The following is a 15646-nucleotide window of genomic DNA, read 5'->3' as shown; positions in this document are numbered from 1 at the left end:
CATCAATTATCCATATTGAATTGGAGGAAATTTCCATTTACCCTATACTGACTATTGTGTGGCCCCTTTCAAAATTTAGGGATATCAGAGGGTTTGGCTGGGGTGGTTGTGAGGTAATACATATATCTGAACCGTTTGTTTTAATTGTTGCAAGCAAAGGGTGGTGTGTGGATCAAAATTAAAGACAGCCCCGAGGATATATTCTTCAGGCACTTCAGAGGTTGTGCAGTACAACAGATCATAAGAATTTAAGCAAATGGAAGTGGGAGCTGGACATTTGGCCCATCAAACCTGCCTGCCCTACCAGTTAATGTCATTATGAGTGATCTTCCACAGGTTTCACCTCCTCTCTTTGGTCAAACGGTTATAGCTCTCAATTCCTTGATCTTTCGAAAAATGTATCTACTTCCTATCTAAACCCTCCCCGATGCTCTGACCTCAGTGAATGAATGGAAACAAGTAGGAGCCTATCCAGCTCGAAAATGGAAGAAAGGAACGGGACAACCAAGCTGCAGCAAGAATTTTAACAGCTCCACATAGATCAGGAAAGATGAGGAGGGTTGGCTTACCACATTTCCTGTCACATAGGGTTTCATCTGTTACACTGCTGGGAGACGTTTGGTATTGTGGCAGAGTCACCAATATTTCCAACAGAATGAAGGTTCCGCTCCAGGATGCACAGTCCACATCCTCACGAGCAAAAATGTAGAATTATGACCCGTAGATTTTCATCCCATATCACGTTAAGTCTTCAAATTCAAACATAGCATGTTTAATGTTTCTATTTCAGAAAGTATCACGTTATTTTTAATAAGCAAATCACAATTATTATTATACAGTATAGTTTCTATACTGAGGGATGGGGTGGAAGGGATTGGCAAGGCCTCAATTCACAATGATTAAACTCCTCACTGTCATATTTATGATTAGACAATTATCTGTACTTTCTGAATTTGATATATTAAACAAAATTGTTAATACGCAATGACACATGAACAGGCAGACAATGAAGAGATGTGGACCCTGTACAAGCAGATATTCACATGGTATCAGGATCAGCACAGACTTAGTGGCCTGAAGGACTTTGCTATTCTGCTCTATGTTCTGTGTAACGGTCATGGTCATGAGAAAATTGCTGAAAGACATTTAAAGGGGATCCGAGAGAAACATATCAGATAGTATGAAGATCAGAAAACTGTGAAAAGATAACAGAGTGGCCAGTAGTGATGTGGGACAATCTGATATCATTCAGGACTGATGTGATCAGCATTTCTGCACATTTTATGCAATCATGCAAATAGTACTGTTGCCTAAAGTTGTCAAATCTCCATTAGAAACCATGCTGGTTCACTAGTTTTCTTCAAGCAAAAGTGATCTGGCATCATTACCTGTTTGGGCCATCAGTAGTCGAGTTCTGCAGTCTGTCCTGACGGAGCACTGCCGTAACATTTTCCTTGACTAGTAACATCTCCCCTCCTCCTTTAATCCCTCCTGCTCCTTCACATCTAAAACAATGGAATATTGAGATGACAGTCCTGCCCCTCCTGCAACCAAGTATCACTAATGGCTACAACAGCATAATTCCATGTGTTGATCCAGGCCCTGAGCTCATCCATCTTCCTATGATACTTCTTGCATTGAAATATATGTAAAACAGGACAAGTTTTTAAATGAGTGTAGTTATCCACTTTTGTTCAAGAGCCTGATAGATAGATAGATAGATAGATACTTTATTCATCTCCAAGGGGAAAATCAACATTTTTCCAGTGTCCCATACACTTATTACAAAACTAATTACATACAGTATTTAACTCAGTATAAATATGATATGCATCCAAAATCACCCTCCAAAAAGCATTAATAAATAGCTTTTAAAATTTTTAAAAATGATTGAGGGGTTGTAACTGTTCTTGAACCTGGTGGCTCTTGTACCTTCTACCTGAGGGCCGCAGTCAGAAAAGAGCCTGGCCTGGGTGCTGAGGATCTTGATGATGGATGCTGCTTTCCATAGCAACCTTTCATGTAGATGTGTTCAATCGTTGGGAGGGTATTATCCATGATGTACTGGGCCGAATCTACTCCCTTTTGTAGGATTTTCCACTCAAAGGCATTGGTGTTCCCATACCAGGCCATAATGCATCCAGTCGGCTCACTTTCCACCACACATCTATAGAGGTTTGCCGAGGTTTTCGGTGACATGCTGAACCTCCGCAGACTCTGAGGAAGTAGAGGTGCTGTTGTGCTTTCTTTGTAAGAATATTTATATAATGGGTCCAGGATAGTTCCTCTGAGATAGTGACACCCAGGAATTTAGAGATACTGACTAATTTAGTGATTCTTTAATGATTACTGCTCATGGACCTCTGGTTTCCCTCTCCTGAAGTCTACAATAAGTTCCTTTGTCTTATTGACATTGAGTGAGAGGCTGTTGTTATTACACCACTCAGACAAGTTTTCAAACTCACTCCTGTATGCTGAATCATCACCCCTTTGATACGGCCCACAGCAGTGGTGACATCAGCAAACTTGTATATGGTGTTGGAGTTGTACTTAGCCACACAGTCACAGGTGTAAAGTGAGTAGAGCAGGGGGCTAAGTACACATCACTGTGGTGCTCCTGTGCTGATGGAGATTGTGGAGGAGATGCTTTTGCCAATCTGAACTGATTGGATCTACAAGTGAGGAAATCCAGGATTGAATTGTACAAAAGGAATATTGAGACCCAGGTCTTGGAGTTTGCTGATTAGTTTTGAGGGGATGATGGTATTGAATGCCGAGCTATAATTGATAAAGAGCATCCTGATGTATGCATCTTTGCTGTCCAGATGTTGTAGGGTTGTGTGAAGAGCCAGCGAGATAGCGTCTGCTGTAGACCTGTTGCTTCAGTAGGCGAATTGGAGCAGATCCAAGTCACCATTCAGACAGGAGTGGATATGCTTCAACACCAACCTCCCAAAACACTTCAACACTGTATATGTAAGTGTCACTGGCAATAGTCATTCAGACAGGTTGACACCCTCTTCCTGGGCACTGGTATGATTAAAGCCGGCTTGAAACAGTCGCTGAGGTTGAGAAGGTTGAGAACTTCAAGTTTCTCAGAGTGAACATCACCTATCCTAGGCCAACAGATATACACCATGGCTCATGAACACCTCTACTTCCTCAGGAGGCACGAGAAATTTGGTAGGTACCCTTTGAGTCTTGCCTATTTTTATTGATGCAGCATAGAGGCATCCTGTCTTGGTGCATTATGACCACAAGGAACTGCAGGAAGTTGCAGAGACAGCTCAGCTCATCCAGACAGGATAGTTGAATGCTCCTCTTGTGGGATACAAGAAGACAGGGAGCCCACCAGTCTCCCTGACCACTACAACTGTGAGAAGTGCATCCTCCTGCAGCTTCTGATAGTCCATGTTAAGGAGTTGGAGATGCGACTGAATGATCGCCAGAATATTTGGGAGGCAGAAGGGGTGATAGATAAGACATATAGAGAGTTCATTGCACCCAAGGCGCTTGACACAGGAAACTGGGTGACACACAGGAAGGGAAAGGGGGTTGAACAGCCAGTGCAGTGTACCCCTGTGGCCATCCCACTCAACAGCAGGTATATTACTTTGGATAATTTTGAGGGTGGTCTGCACAAGGACTCCCAAATCCCTTTCAACCTCAGATTTTTGGATTTTATACCTGTTTAGAAAATGGTCTGCAGATTTATTTCCCCTATCAAAGTACCTGACCATGCAATTTCCAAAATTCCTCAAAACTACTTAGCCCATTTCCAATCTTCATATCATTTACCATCTTGGCAACAAGGCCACTGACATCATTGATATGTAGTATAGAAAGGTCCCAACACCGACCCCTGCGGAACGCCACTAGTCACTGGCAGCCAACCCCCAGAAAAGGATCCTTTTCTTCACACTCATTGCATCCTACCGATCAGCCAATGCTCAACCATGCCAGTAACTTTCCTGTAACACCATGGGTCTGAACTTGGTAAGCAGTCTCGTGAGTGGCACCTTGTCAAAGGCCGTCTGAAAGTCCAAATATACAACATCCACTGCATCCCCTTCATCTATCCTAATTGTAATTTCCTCAAAGATGGTGGCACGATGCAGTTTACAGCGGCCACTCCTGAGTTGATATCTGTTATTTGTCAAGCGGGGTGCCGTGCACAATCCTAATCTGATGAAAGTCAGACATGGGAGCACGGAGAAACATCTGGAAATCTCCAGGAAGACTTTCTTCATTGCTGCTGCTGTTGTGAGGTCCGGGTCTCTGCTGAGAAGAACAGGCCCCTAGTTCTCGGAGTCGCGTTGCCAGTGGCCATTCAGGGGCACCGTAGTGAGCTTGGCAGAGGATGGTACTCAGCGAGGCTGTGCCGGAGGGGATGGTCGGAGGCTCGGAGGATAAACGGACTCAGAGTCTACTGCAGTTGGGGCGCTTTCACTGTATGCTGCATTTGACATAGCTTTCATTGTGTGCTGCGTCTGTGAGGCTGGGTTTGACGGAGCTTTCATTGTGTGCTGCGTCTGCGAGGCTGAGTCCTGCGGTGCCGTGAAAGTCCACAGCGAGGGTATTCCCTTCTGCTGCCTGCATGGGATGACGAGTCTATCGGGACCCTGAGGACTTGTGGAAACTGTGCGGTGGTTTATTTTGAACTTATAGTCTTTTGACATCTTTGGACTATTTCTACTATGCCCGTGGTCTGTTTTTTTTAATCAATTATGGTATTGTCTGCACTGTTGTAACTATATGTTAACTATAACCATATGTGACTATGTGGTTTTGCATAGGTCTTGTAGCTTTAGTTTTTGGTTTGTTGGGTGGTAGAGTTGGTCACTTGACTTGGTGTTTCTGGGTGGTCTTGTTTTGTCTGGTGGGTTTGGAGCTCCTTTCCGGGGAATACGCTCAGATATTAATACACAGCAGACTTTCCGGACTCTGGATTTGGAGATTACCAAATGTTATGTGGATTTTCTGGTGTGGTCTATTTTGTCGTGTGCTTTTGTGATATCATTCTGGAGAATGTTGTCTAATTTTTTAACTGCATTTCATTTGTGATTTCTAAATGACAATAAACTGAAAGTGAACTGAACTGAACTGAAAGAATTCCAACAGGTTCAGCAGGCAGATTTTCCCTTAAAGAAACCACACTGACTTTGCCCTAACTTGTCCTGTGTCACCAAGTACTTCATAACCTCATCCTTAACAATTGACTCCAACATCTTCCCAACCACTGAGGTCAGGCTAACTGGTTAATAATTTCCTTCCTGCTGCCTTCCTCCTTTCTTAAAGAGTGGAGTCACATTTGCAACTTTCCAGTCCTCCAGAACCATGCTCGAGACCAATAATTTTTGAAGGATCATTGCAGATGCCTCCCTAGTCTCTAACAATAACTCTTTCAGAACCCTAGGGTGCAGTGGTGCAGTTCATCTGGTCCAGATGTCTTATGTGCCCTTAGCTATTTCAGCTTTTTGAGCACCTTCTCCCTTGTGATAGTAAATGAATTCACTTCTCTTCCCTCACACCCTTCAACATCTGGAACAAAGCTAGTGTCCTCACTCATTAAAAACTGATGCAAAATACTCATATATTTCACCTGCCACCTCTTCATCCATCAAAACTATTTCTCCAGCCTCACTTTCTAGCAGTCCTATATCCACTCTCATCTTTATATTACTTTTTGCATAAATGAAAAATTGTTATTGTCCACTTTGATAGTCTTTGCTAGCTTGTTTTCAAATTTCAATTTTTCCCCTTCTAATGATTCTTTTTGTTGCTCTTTGTAGTTTTTTAAAAGCTCCCCAATCCTGTATTCCTGTTAATTTTTGCTTTGTTATATCCCTTCTTTGTTTTTACTTTGTTTTTCCACCCCCTCTGCCTACTTTCCAATCCCTCCAGCACAACGTATAACCCTGGACATTCAGCACCCAACTACAATCATCCTTTTAGTCACGATTCAGTGATGGCCACATCATCATACCCGACAATCTGTAATAGTGAAACAAGATCATCTACCTTATTTCTTAGATTCTGTGCATTGAGACATAACACTCTGAGTACTGTATTTGTATCCTTTTTGATTCTGCATCTGTAATACACAGATACTCAACCCGCTGCTGTAATTTTGTCCTGTCATCTGCCTGTCCTTCCTGACAGTCTGACTGCACGTTATCTTTGCTTTTTTCACTGTCTGTCCTATCCTGAATCCATTCACTCTGGTTCCCACCCCCAGCCAAATTAGTTTTAACTCCTCCCCAACAGCTCTAGCAAACCTACCCACAAGAATATTGGTCATAAACTACGCTTATGATGTGCAGAATAAATTGCATATTATTAAACTAGTTTCTTGAATGAAAACAAATATTCGTTGTTTTGCTACTTAAACACCAGCACTCGGAAGATGATGGTTTGTACAGAGATGGTTTCATGATTGTTTTCCTGTGTGATCACACCTAACTTATTTTTAATTTATAATAAACTTAGAGGGAAGTGATTTATTTATTTGAGTGTCCCACCCTCCAACCTCCAATGAAAGTGACCAGACACTTACACAGAATATAGAGCAGTAGAGCAAAGTCCTTCAGGCCACTAAGTCTGTGCAGATCCTGATACCATGTGAATATCTGCTTGTACAGGGTCCACATCTCTTCATTGTCTGCCTGTTCATGTGTCTGTCCAAATGGCTCTGGATCATAGCCATAGTCTGTCAAAATTTTAGATGCCATGCCGAATCAGTATTGCCAAAGCCTGAAGCCTGAACGTAATCATACAAATAATTCCATCTGTAGTTTTTTATAAAATTCAGCATGACTTCCTTACTTTTGCATTCTATTAGTCTAATATTAAACTCAAGCATACTGTACACTTTGTTATGAGAAGTCTTCCCAACTTGCCCTGACACCTATAAATTATAGTCCTGTACCTGACACTTTTATTATACTTGCAACAGGGGCAGCCAGTGCTTGGGAACATCACAGCATTTTTCAGCTTGATGTTTACCTTTAAGTCTTAGAATGCAGTTGTAAAAAATATATCACCTTTCCTTCATCACGACTGGGTTATAATTCTGTAAGCTCTTATTTATTGACTGTAGGGAATATCTTTGCCAGGTGAACACAAATCAGCTAACAATTTATATATTGGAAGAGGGGTCACATTAAAGTATAATAACCCAGAGTTAACAGCCAGAGTTAAAGTGAGGGACTTTCCTTTTAGTCTTAAAAAAGGTTCCAAACAAAGATTCTGTGATCTCTGCAGCAAGGATTTCTGCCTTGAGGCTATTGGCCTGCAGTTCAATGTTATCATGGTGATCAATAGCTACCGGTATTCATTTTAAAGAGTTCCCACAGAGAGTAAACCTAGAAGCAATCTTTATTTACCTTTCAAAACATAATTTTGCAGACTTCTGAATTAAAAGAGTTCTTACTTTAAAATTGATAAATTCCAAAGAAGTACTGAAATAAGCTACAATATGAATTTCATATAGGTTTCTGTGGTCAGACGATTTGCCAAGAATTACTAATGGGTTAGTTTGTCTTTCTCACATTTCAAGATGGTGGCCCATCCAGTCACAGAGGCCACTCCAGCTCTGGCAAATGGTGTAATTGTTCTCCCTTTACATCGTTCTTATGATAACAAGACACTGTTGGATATTACACATGCAATATTTTATACTGAGGATATTTGAAACTGGACACCAGACGGTTATCCAAAGGGAAGAGCAGCTGCAGCTTAAAACGAACCAATCAAAATGGAGCGAATTTCGACCAACAGAATAAGACACACCCCCATAGGACACATGCTGACTTTACACCGGAGGGTGGAACACATTAGACCTGGTTTAGACCAACACAGGAAGCTGCTTCCCATTGGATTCTCTGAAGACTTAGCCGTGGTGCTAATTCCTGCACACCAACCACTGATTAAATCTGTCAAACCAGTTTGAAGGAAGATAAAGGCTTGGACAGAGGACAATCTCAGTGCTTCATGTAATGTCCTGGTTAAGATTTTTACTGTTGGGAGTCTCGTCATCATCGTGAATGGCAGCTTAAATCACTAGCTCCTCCGAAAAACGTGTATTAAGCCCCGTTAACCCATCAAATATAGTATTTTTCGAAAGTATTTGAACTGATAAGAGGGGCAAAAATGGGGAAAAAGAATGGAAATAAAAAAGCGACACTGCGGAGCCTGCGGCCAAGAGGAGTGCAGCGAGCGGCTCTCCTACCTGACCACGTGCTAGCAAGGCGGACGCTGGGTCTCGTTCAGGAGAAGTGGCAAATATGATCAAAATTTTGATAGAAATAAGGGAGTTCCAGAAAGATATAAAACAGCAGCTACATCAGGGCTCACCAATGTCAATCAAAAAATAGTGGTGGCAGAGACTCGAATTGAGAAGCTGGAAGATCGCATTCAAAACATGGAACGGATACTAAGTAAAATGATAAAAATATTAAATCAACAAGAAGGTAAACTGCTTGACCTGGAGGGAAGATCACGGCAGAAAAATATCAGAATATACAATGTTCCCAAAGGAGTGGAGGGCTTGTCTATGACAGAGTTTGTCGGAAAGTTGCTGCGGGACACGCTGGAGCTTCCCTCGACTATGGAGCTGTAAATTGAGAGAGCGCATCATGCGCTCGTCCTCGATGCCTACCCGAGATACAGCAGATAAGCCACGCTCAATAATAATTAAATTCCTTTGATACAGTACCGAGGCAGAGATTCTAAGGGCCTGGGGTAAGAAGAGGGTGTTTTTAGACGATAGATTAATATATTTCGACCAAGATTACACCCCCTTGTGGTGCTACAGAAACGTAAAGAATACTCTGAAGTAAAGCAAATACTAAAACATTCAGACATTGGAAGAAGCAACTACAGACATGAAGGCCAGAGGGTTGCCCGTCAGCGTGATCAAACTGAGGGAAAGCCTGACAGAGGAATTATCCCACTCTGCTTGGGAAATAGTGCGAGAATCGAGAAGGCAGGAGACGGGAGGAGGCTGAGAGAAGTATATCAGGAAGAGACTGGGAGTTTTCCAAAGACAGCCCTCACCCCCTCCAGAAGAGCCATAAGGTTTGGCTAACTTTAAAAATGTTGAGAAGCTGAGCGGAAGCAAAAGTAGACGATGATATATCTATCTCAAGAAATACTGATTATAATGTGGATTTTATATTACTTAGCTGTTATTCTTTATTTGCTCACTTACTCCTTTTTCCCCACCAAAATGAGAATATATATGTGTGTGCATATATGAATATATAAGAGGGGTGCACAGGGAAATCTTTTCTGTGTAATGGATTTGTTCACTGACTTCTATGAATACTGCAATGGGGGCCCTCAACTCACAAGTCGGAGGGATTATCCCCACAGCTAGACATTTCCTCGAGCTCAATGCAGGGTCATCTATCAGAGACCTCAGCCTTGGAATCACACATTCATTGCCATTATTGTTATTATTTGTGTTTCTTGGTTCTTATTTGTTCAGGGAGTAGATCGATTAAGTTTTATTCTGCTAATTTCAATGATATGTTAGCAGATAAATACAGATGGCTGACAAAATAAAATTCATTTCTTTTAATGTCAATGGGCTATTAAATCCAATCAAATGTAACTGAATTTTATCCAAAATGAAAAAAGAACAAGCCCATGTAGTATATTTACAGGAAACTCATTTAAATGAGATTGAGCATAGAAAACTAAAGAGAATAGGCTTCACTAATTTGTTTTCTCCTCATATAAATCAGGACATAGGAGAGGAGTTGCTATTCTTCTCTCAAGTAAGCCAAATTTTGAAAAAGTATTCGAAATGGGAGATAAAGAGTGCAGATATATTCTGGTAAGGGGGAATATAGACGGAAATTCAGTTACTCTATCGAATATAAATTCACCCCCGGGAAGTGATATTAGTTTCTTTCAGAAAATTACTGATATTATGGTAGCGGTAACAGAAGTTCTCCTTATAAGTGAGGGATACTTAAATTTACAATTACAACCAAACTTAGACTCTTCCAATAGAAAAACCTATGAAGCAAAATCCATACATAATAAAGTTAATACACTTTTTGAGGATGTTGGTTTAATTGATATATGGAGGGACCTTCTCCCCGACAGAAAGGATTACATTCACTGCTCCCCATTCTGTATATACAAGAATAGATTATTTCATGACATTTGGAAAAGACAAAGACAAAATAAACACCTGTGGAATTGGGACAATAAATGTAAGTGACCATGCATCTATATATTTATCTGTTGATTTTGACCTACAACCAAAGAATACTATTTGGAAACTAAATTCAAGTCTACTCAATGATCCATACTTTAAGGAACAAATTTAAAAAGAAATAGGTCTATAATTAGAATTTAATGATAATGGAGAGGTTTCACCTCCCATTTTATGGGATACTCTGAAGGCTGTCTTAAGAGGGAAAATTATAGTGATCTCTTCATATAAGAAAAAAGTAAGGAATGAAACATCAGAGGAATTACAAAATAGGGTGAAGGAATTAGAGAAAAATCACAAATTGAATTCGGCACATTAAGGGAAATTTTAAAAAATAATAATTAAATTAATAGTTTGGCTACTCAAGAAATCAGGAAAAATTTGATGTTTCTGAAACAGAAATATTATGAAGGTGGATCAAAGTCTATGAAAATACTGGCGTGGAAACAGAAAAAAAACAGAAAATACAATTCATAGAATTAGGGATCCAAGAACAAAAATAATAAAAAAATAAGCTAAGTGAAATTCAAGAAGCTTTTGAAGTGTTTTACAAAACTCTATATTTCAAAGTTCCAGGGGGAAGCATTACCCAAATTGACACCTTCTTGAATTCTCCAGAGTTACCCACTTTAAGCGAAGAACAAAATAGAACGATGACTGCTGACATAACTGAAGTTGAATTAAAAGCTGCAATTAGTAGGCTTAAATTAAGCAAGTCACCAGGATCAGATGGGTAAACAGCAGAGTGGTAGAAAGATTTTTAAAAAGAGTTAATTCCAGTTTTACTCCCCACACTGAATTGGGCTCTAAAAAAGGAACAAATGCCACCCAGTTAGAAGGAAGCGATAATCCCAGCTATACTGAAAGAAGGCAAGGATAAAATGGAATGCTGGTCATTTGGACCAATATCCGTTCTTAACATAGATTATTTACCTCCATCATGGCCAAACGATTAGAGGAGTTTCTACCCATACTGATACGTAACAATCAGACGGGTTTTATACGACAACGCCAAACAGAAGACACTATACAAAGGACACTTCACATTGTAGATCATATACTAAAAAATAAAATTGAAGCAATAGTGATAAGCATGGACACTGAAAAGGCATTTGATTCCGTTAATTGGAATTTTCTTTATAGACTTTTACTTAGATTTGGTTTCCAAGACACAATTATTGAAACTATACAGACACTATATGACAACCCTACTGCTAGGATTAAAATCAATGGATATTTATCAAATAGTCTTACCCTAGAAAGGGGCACGAGACAGGGTTGTGCATAGTCACCTCTACTCTTTGCATTATATCTGGAACTATTAGCTCAATACATCAGACAAAATGAAGATATCAGGGGAATTACTATTAAAGGGACAGAGCATAAATTGGCTTGTTATGCAGATAACCTTTTGATCTATCTAGGGCGGGGGTCGGCAACCCGCGGCTCCGGAGCCACATGCAGCTCTTTTACCTCTGTGCTGCGGCTTCCTGTTGCTTTGGGAAATAATTGGTCTTTTGCAGCATCCGCGCCCATGGGGGCCAGGTTGAGGGAGGCTTAAAAGCAAGGCTGTTTAGTTCGAATAAAGTTATTTGACTGCAGTTTACTGACTGCGTGAGCACACCGCTACAACGTGTTTTTATCGCTATTAATATACGTCACCACTGCCAATGCCTGACACCCGCCAGTGCGCGATTTCTTTAATTTTTCGATCCAAGGTAGGCCAACTATGAAGAATTCTAAAAAAAGAAATGTGACTGAAGAAAACAGAACGTTTAATGATACGTGGACAGATTCATTTGCTTTCACTGCTGACGAGACTGGTTTACCGGTATGCTTAATATGCAATGAGAAACTAGCAAACAACAAAAAGTCAAATGTTGCAAAGCATTTCTAGAATAAACACGCAGCCTTTGCTCAAAAATATCCGGATGGAGATGAGAGAAAAAAAGCCGTTTCGGAACTGATGCGGAAGATTGATCTGAGCAAAAATCATTTCAAGCAATGGATGAAGTCCGGAAAACCAACGACATACGCTAGTTATATTGCCGCTCAGGAAATAGTCAGGCACGGGAAGCAGTTTACAGATGGTGAATATATAAAAGAATCTTTCATTAAGATTTCAGAACATCTATTCACGGACTTTAAAAACAAGAGTGAAATTGTGCAGAAAATCAGGGATATGCCCCTCTCTGCAAAGACTGTCAAAGACAGAACCATAAAAATGGCAGAAGACATCACAAGACAGCAAATTAAAGACATCAATTCAGCTGTGGCCTACTCGATTGCCTGTGACGAGTCTAAAGACAAAGGTGATATTGAACAAATAGCGTTGTTCTGCCGGTATGTAAACTCTGCCGGGCCACAGGAAGAACTGATTGAGTTGATACCTCTAAAAGACCAAACATGGGGGGAGGACATCTGTGAGGCTGGCTTGAATTGTTTAAGAGCCAAAGGAATAAAGACTACCCACCTGGTGTCAGTAGCTACTGATGGGGGCACTGAATATGACGGGAACGCACAAGGGAATTGTGGCTTTACTGCAGAAGTCGCTGGACAGAAAGCTGCTGATTTTTCACTGCATCTTGCACCAAGAGGCACTGTGCGCTCAAACATTTCCTCCGGAATGCACAGAAGTAATGGATGTTGTCATTCAGATTGTCAATAAAATAATGGCAAAAAGTTTAAATCACCGTCAATTCCGTTTGTTACTGGACGAGCTGGAAAGCGCATATTCTGATCTGCTGCACAACAAAGTCCGGTGGCTGTCCAGAGGGGAGGTGCTGAAACGCTTTGTCGCGTGTCTGGAAAAAGTGAAAACTTTCCTGGGCAGCAAAGGGCTGGAAAACCTACACTTCATGGTAGACGTGACAGCGCACCTGAACACGCTGAACACAGCTCTTCAGGGGAAAGGACGCACAGCCCTGCACATGTTGGAGGAGTTTTGGCATTCGAGCGCAAGTTGACAGTGCTTGCCAGAGATTGACAGAAAGGCACTTTGTCTCACTTCCCCAATTTGAGAGAGTTCAAACAAGATCACGACATGATAAGTTCGGAGTATTTACATTCTGCAATCATCGCAATGCAAACATCATTTGGGAAACGCTTCTGTGAGTTCAGAGAGGAAAAAAACACATTATCCTTCCCGGTCACTCCCCCAAGCATCGATCCATCCCGAATGAATACGACTGCATTGGCAGGTGTGAGTCAACCTGATCTTGAGATGGAACTGGCCGACCTAGCTGACAAAGACATATGGGTGTCCAAGTTTAGACGCTTGACAGCAGACCTTGAAGATGTTGCCCGTCAGAAGGCCGTTCTTGCTCAGAATCACAAATGGAGTGATATTGAAAACCTCCCTAAACTGGACAAACTTGTGTTCGAAACATGGAATGCTATCCCTGACATTTATGTAAACATTAAAAAGTATGCGCTTGGAGTCCTGTCGATCTTTGGATCCACATATGTATGTGAGCAGGTGTTCTCCAACATGAACTTTATTAAAAACAAACATCATGCACGCCTCACAGATGACAGCTTGCGATCCTGTGTAAAGATGAAGGTGACGTCATACAGCCCTGATGTGCAGATGCTGTGCGCTGAGGTCCAGGAGCAGAAATCCCATTAACCAAGTATGATACATATTTTAATTGCCTATTATTTTAGGAATATTCATATTTTTTCATTGTTCAGAGAAATAGTCCTTTTATTTTTCAGGTTGACAGCTGGCTGACGTTATTTTTGGTTTGCTGCTGGTGGAAAATTTAAGTTCAGCGTTTTTCATAAATACAAGAAGAACTCAAATAGACATTGAGTATTTTACTTAAAAGTAACCTTCAACCCAATGTCTTTTTTTCGGAGTTCAAAATGTTTTTGTTGCATGCAGAAATGTAATTTCGTTTTCTCTGCAGGAGTTCATCAATTTCATAAATGCAACACATTATAGTTTGTTTATACATAGCATAAAGGCAAAAAAAACGTTGTATGCAGTGTTATTTCATTTTAAATGTCAAACGGGTTTTGTGGCTCCCAGTGTTTTCTTTTCTGTGGGAAACGGGTCCAAGTGGCTCTTTCAGTGGTAAAGGTTGCTGACCCCTGATCCAATCGCACAGCAAGGTATTATGGCCAAGATCTTGAAGCTTATTGATTAGTTTTGAGGGGATGAGAGCATTGAATACCGAGCTGTAGTCACTAAGGAGCATCCTGATGTGTGTGCCTTTGCTGTCCAGATGTTCCAGGGTTGAGTGAAGAGCCAATGAAATGGCATCTGCTGTGGACTTGTGCTGGTCGGTAAATTGGAGTGGATCCAAGTTGCTTCTCAGGCAGGAGTTGACACATTTCATCAGCAACCTCTCAAAAAGCATCATCACTGTGGACGTAATTGCTAATGGACGATAGTCATTGAGACAGGTTACCATGGACTGGGTATGTATCATATTAAACCACATCTTTCAGGTCAGAGAATAAGAGAAGTCTGCGGTGAGCAAGAGCTGTGATTCCCCGTGCCATCAGGAAGACAAAATGGGATTATTCACAGGGAATTCACAGCCATTTCTGTGACATCAGAGACATCAGGCACATGAGTTTCTAACAAACATCTTCAATATCTCTCTGGAGCTGTTCACTGTCCCCGCAGGTTTTAAGGTGCCCAAGAATATGACAGTAACCTGCCTCAGATCTTACCATCCATATAATCATATAACAATTACAGCAGGAAACAGGCCATCTCGGCCCTTCTAGTCCATGCCGAATGCTTACTCTCCCCTAGACCCACAAACCTGCACTCAGCCCATAACCCTCCATTCCTTTCCTGTCCATATACCTAACCAATTTTACTTTAAATGACAATATTGAACCTGCCTCTACTACTTCTATTGGAAGCTCATTCCACATAGCTACCGATCTCTGAGTAAAGAAGTTCCCGCTTGTGTTACCCCTAAACATTTGCCCCCTAACTCTCAACTCAAAGGCCTTACTAAAGTCCATATAGATAACATCCACTGCTTTACCCTCGTCAACTTCCCGCGTAACCTCTTCAAAAAATTCAATAAGATTTGTCAAACATCATCTTCCACGCATAAATCCATGTTGACTGTTCCTAATCAGGCCCTGTCTATCCAGATAATTATATGTACCATCTCTAAAAATACTTTCCATTAATTTTCCCACCACTGACGTCAAACTTACAGGTCTATAATTGCTAGGTTTGCTCTTAGAAACCTTTTTAAACAATGGAGCAACATGAGCAATACGCCAATCCTCTGGCACCATTCACATTTCAAATGACATTTGACATATTTCCGTCAGAGCCCCTGCTATTTCTACACTAACATCCCTCAAGGACCTAGGGAAAATCCTGTCAGGACCTGGAGAATCATCCACTTTTATATTCCTTAACACCAGCAGTACTTTCTCCTC

Source organism: Hypanus sabinus, chromosome 14, assembly GCF_030144855.1.
Source record: "Hypanus sabinus isolate sHypSab1 chromosome 14, sHypSab1.hap1, whole genome shotgun sequence".
Lineage (NCBI taxonomy): Eukaryota > Metazoa > Chordata > Chondrichthyes > Myliobatiformes > Dasyatidae > Hypanus > Hypanus sabinus.
The sequence above is the reverse complement of the archived record's forward strand: the minus strand, read 5'-3'. Positions refer to the sequence as shown.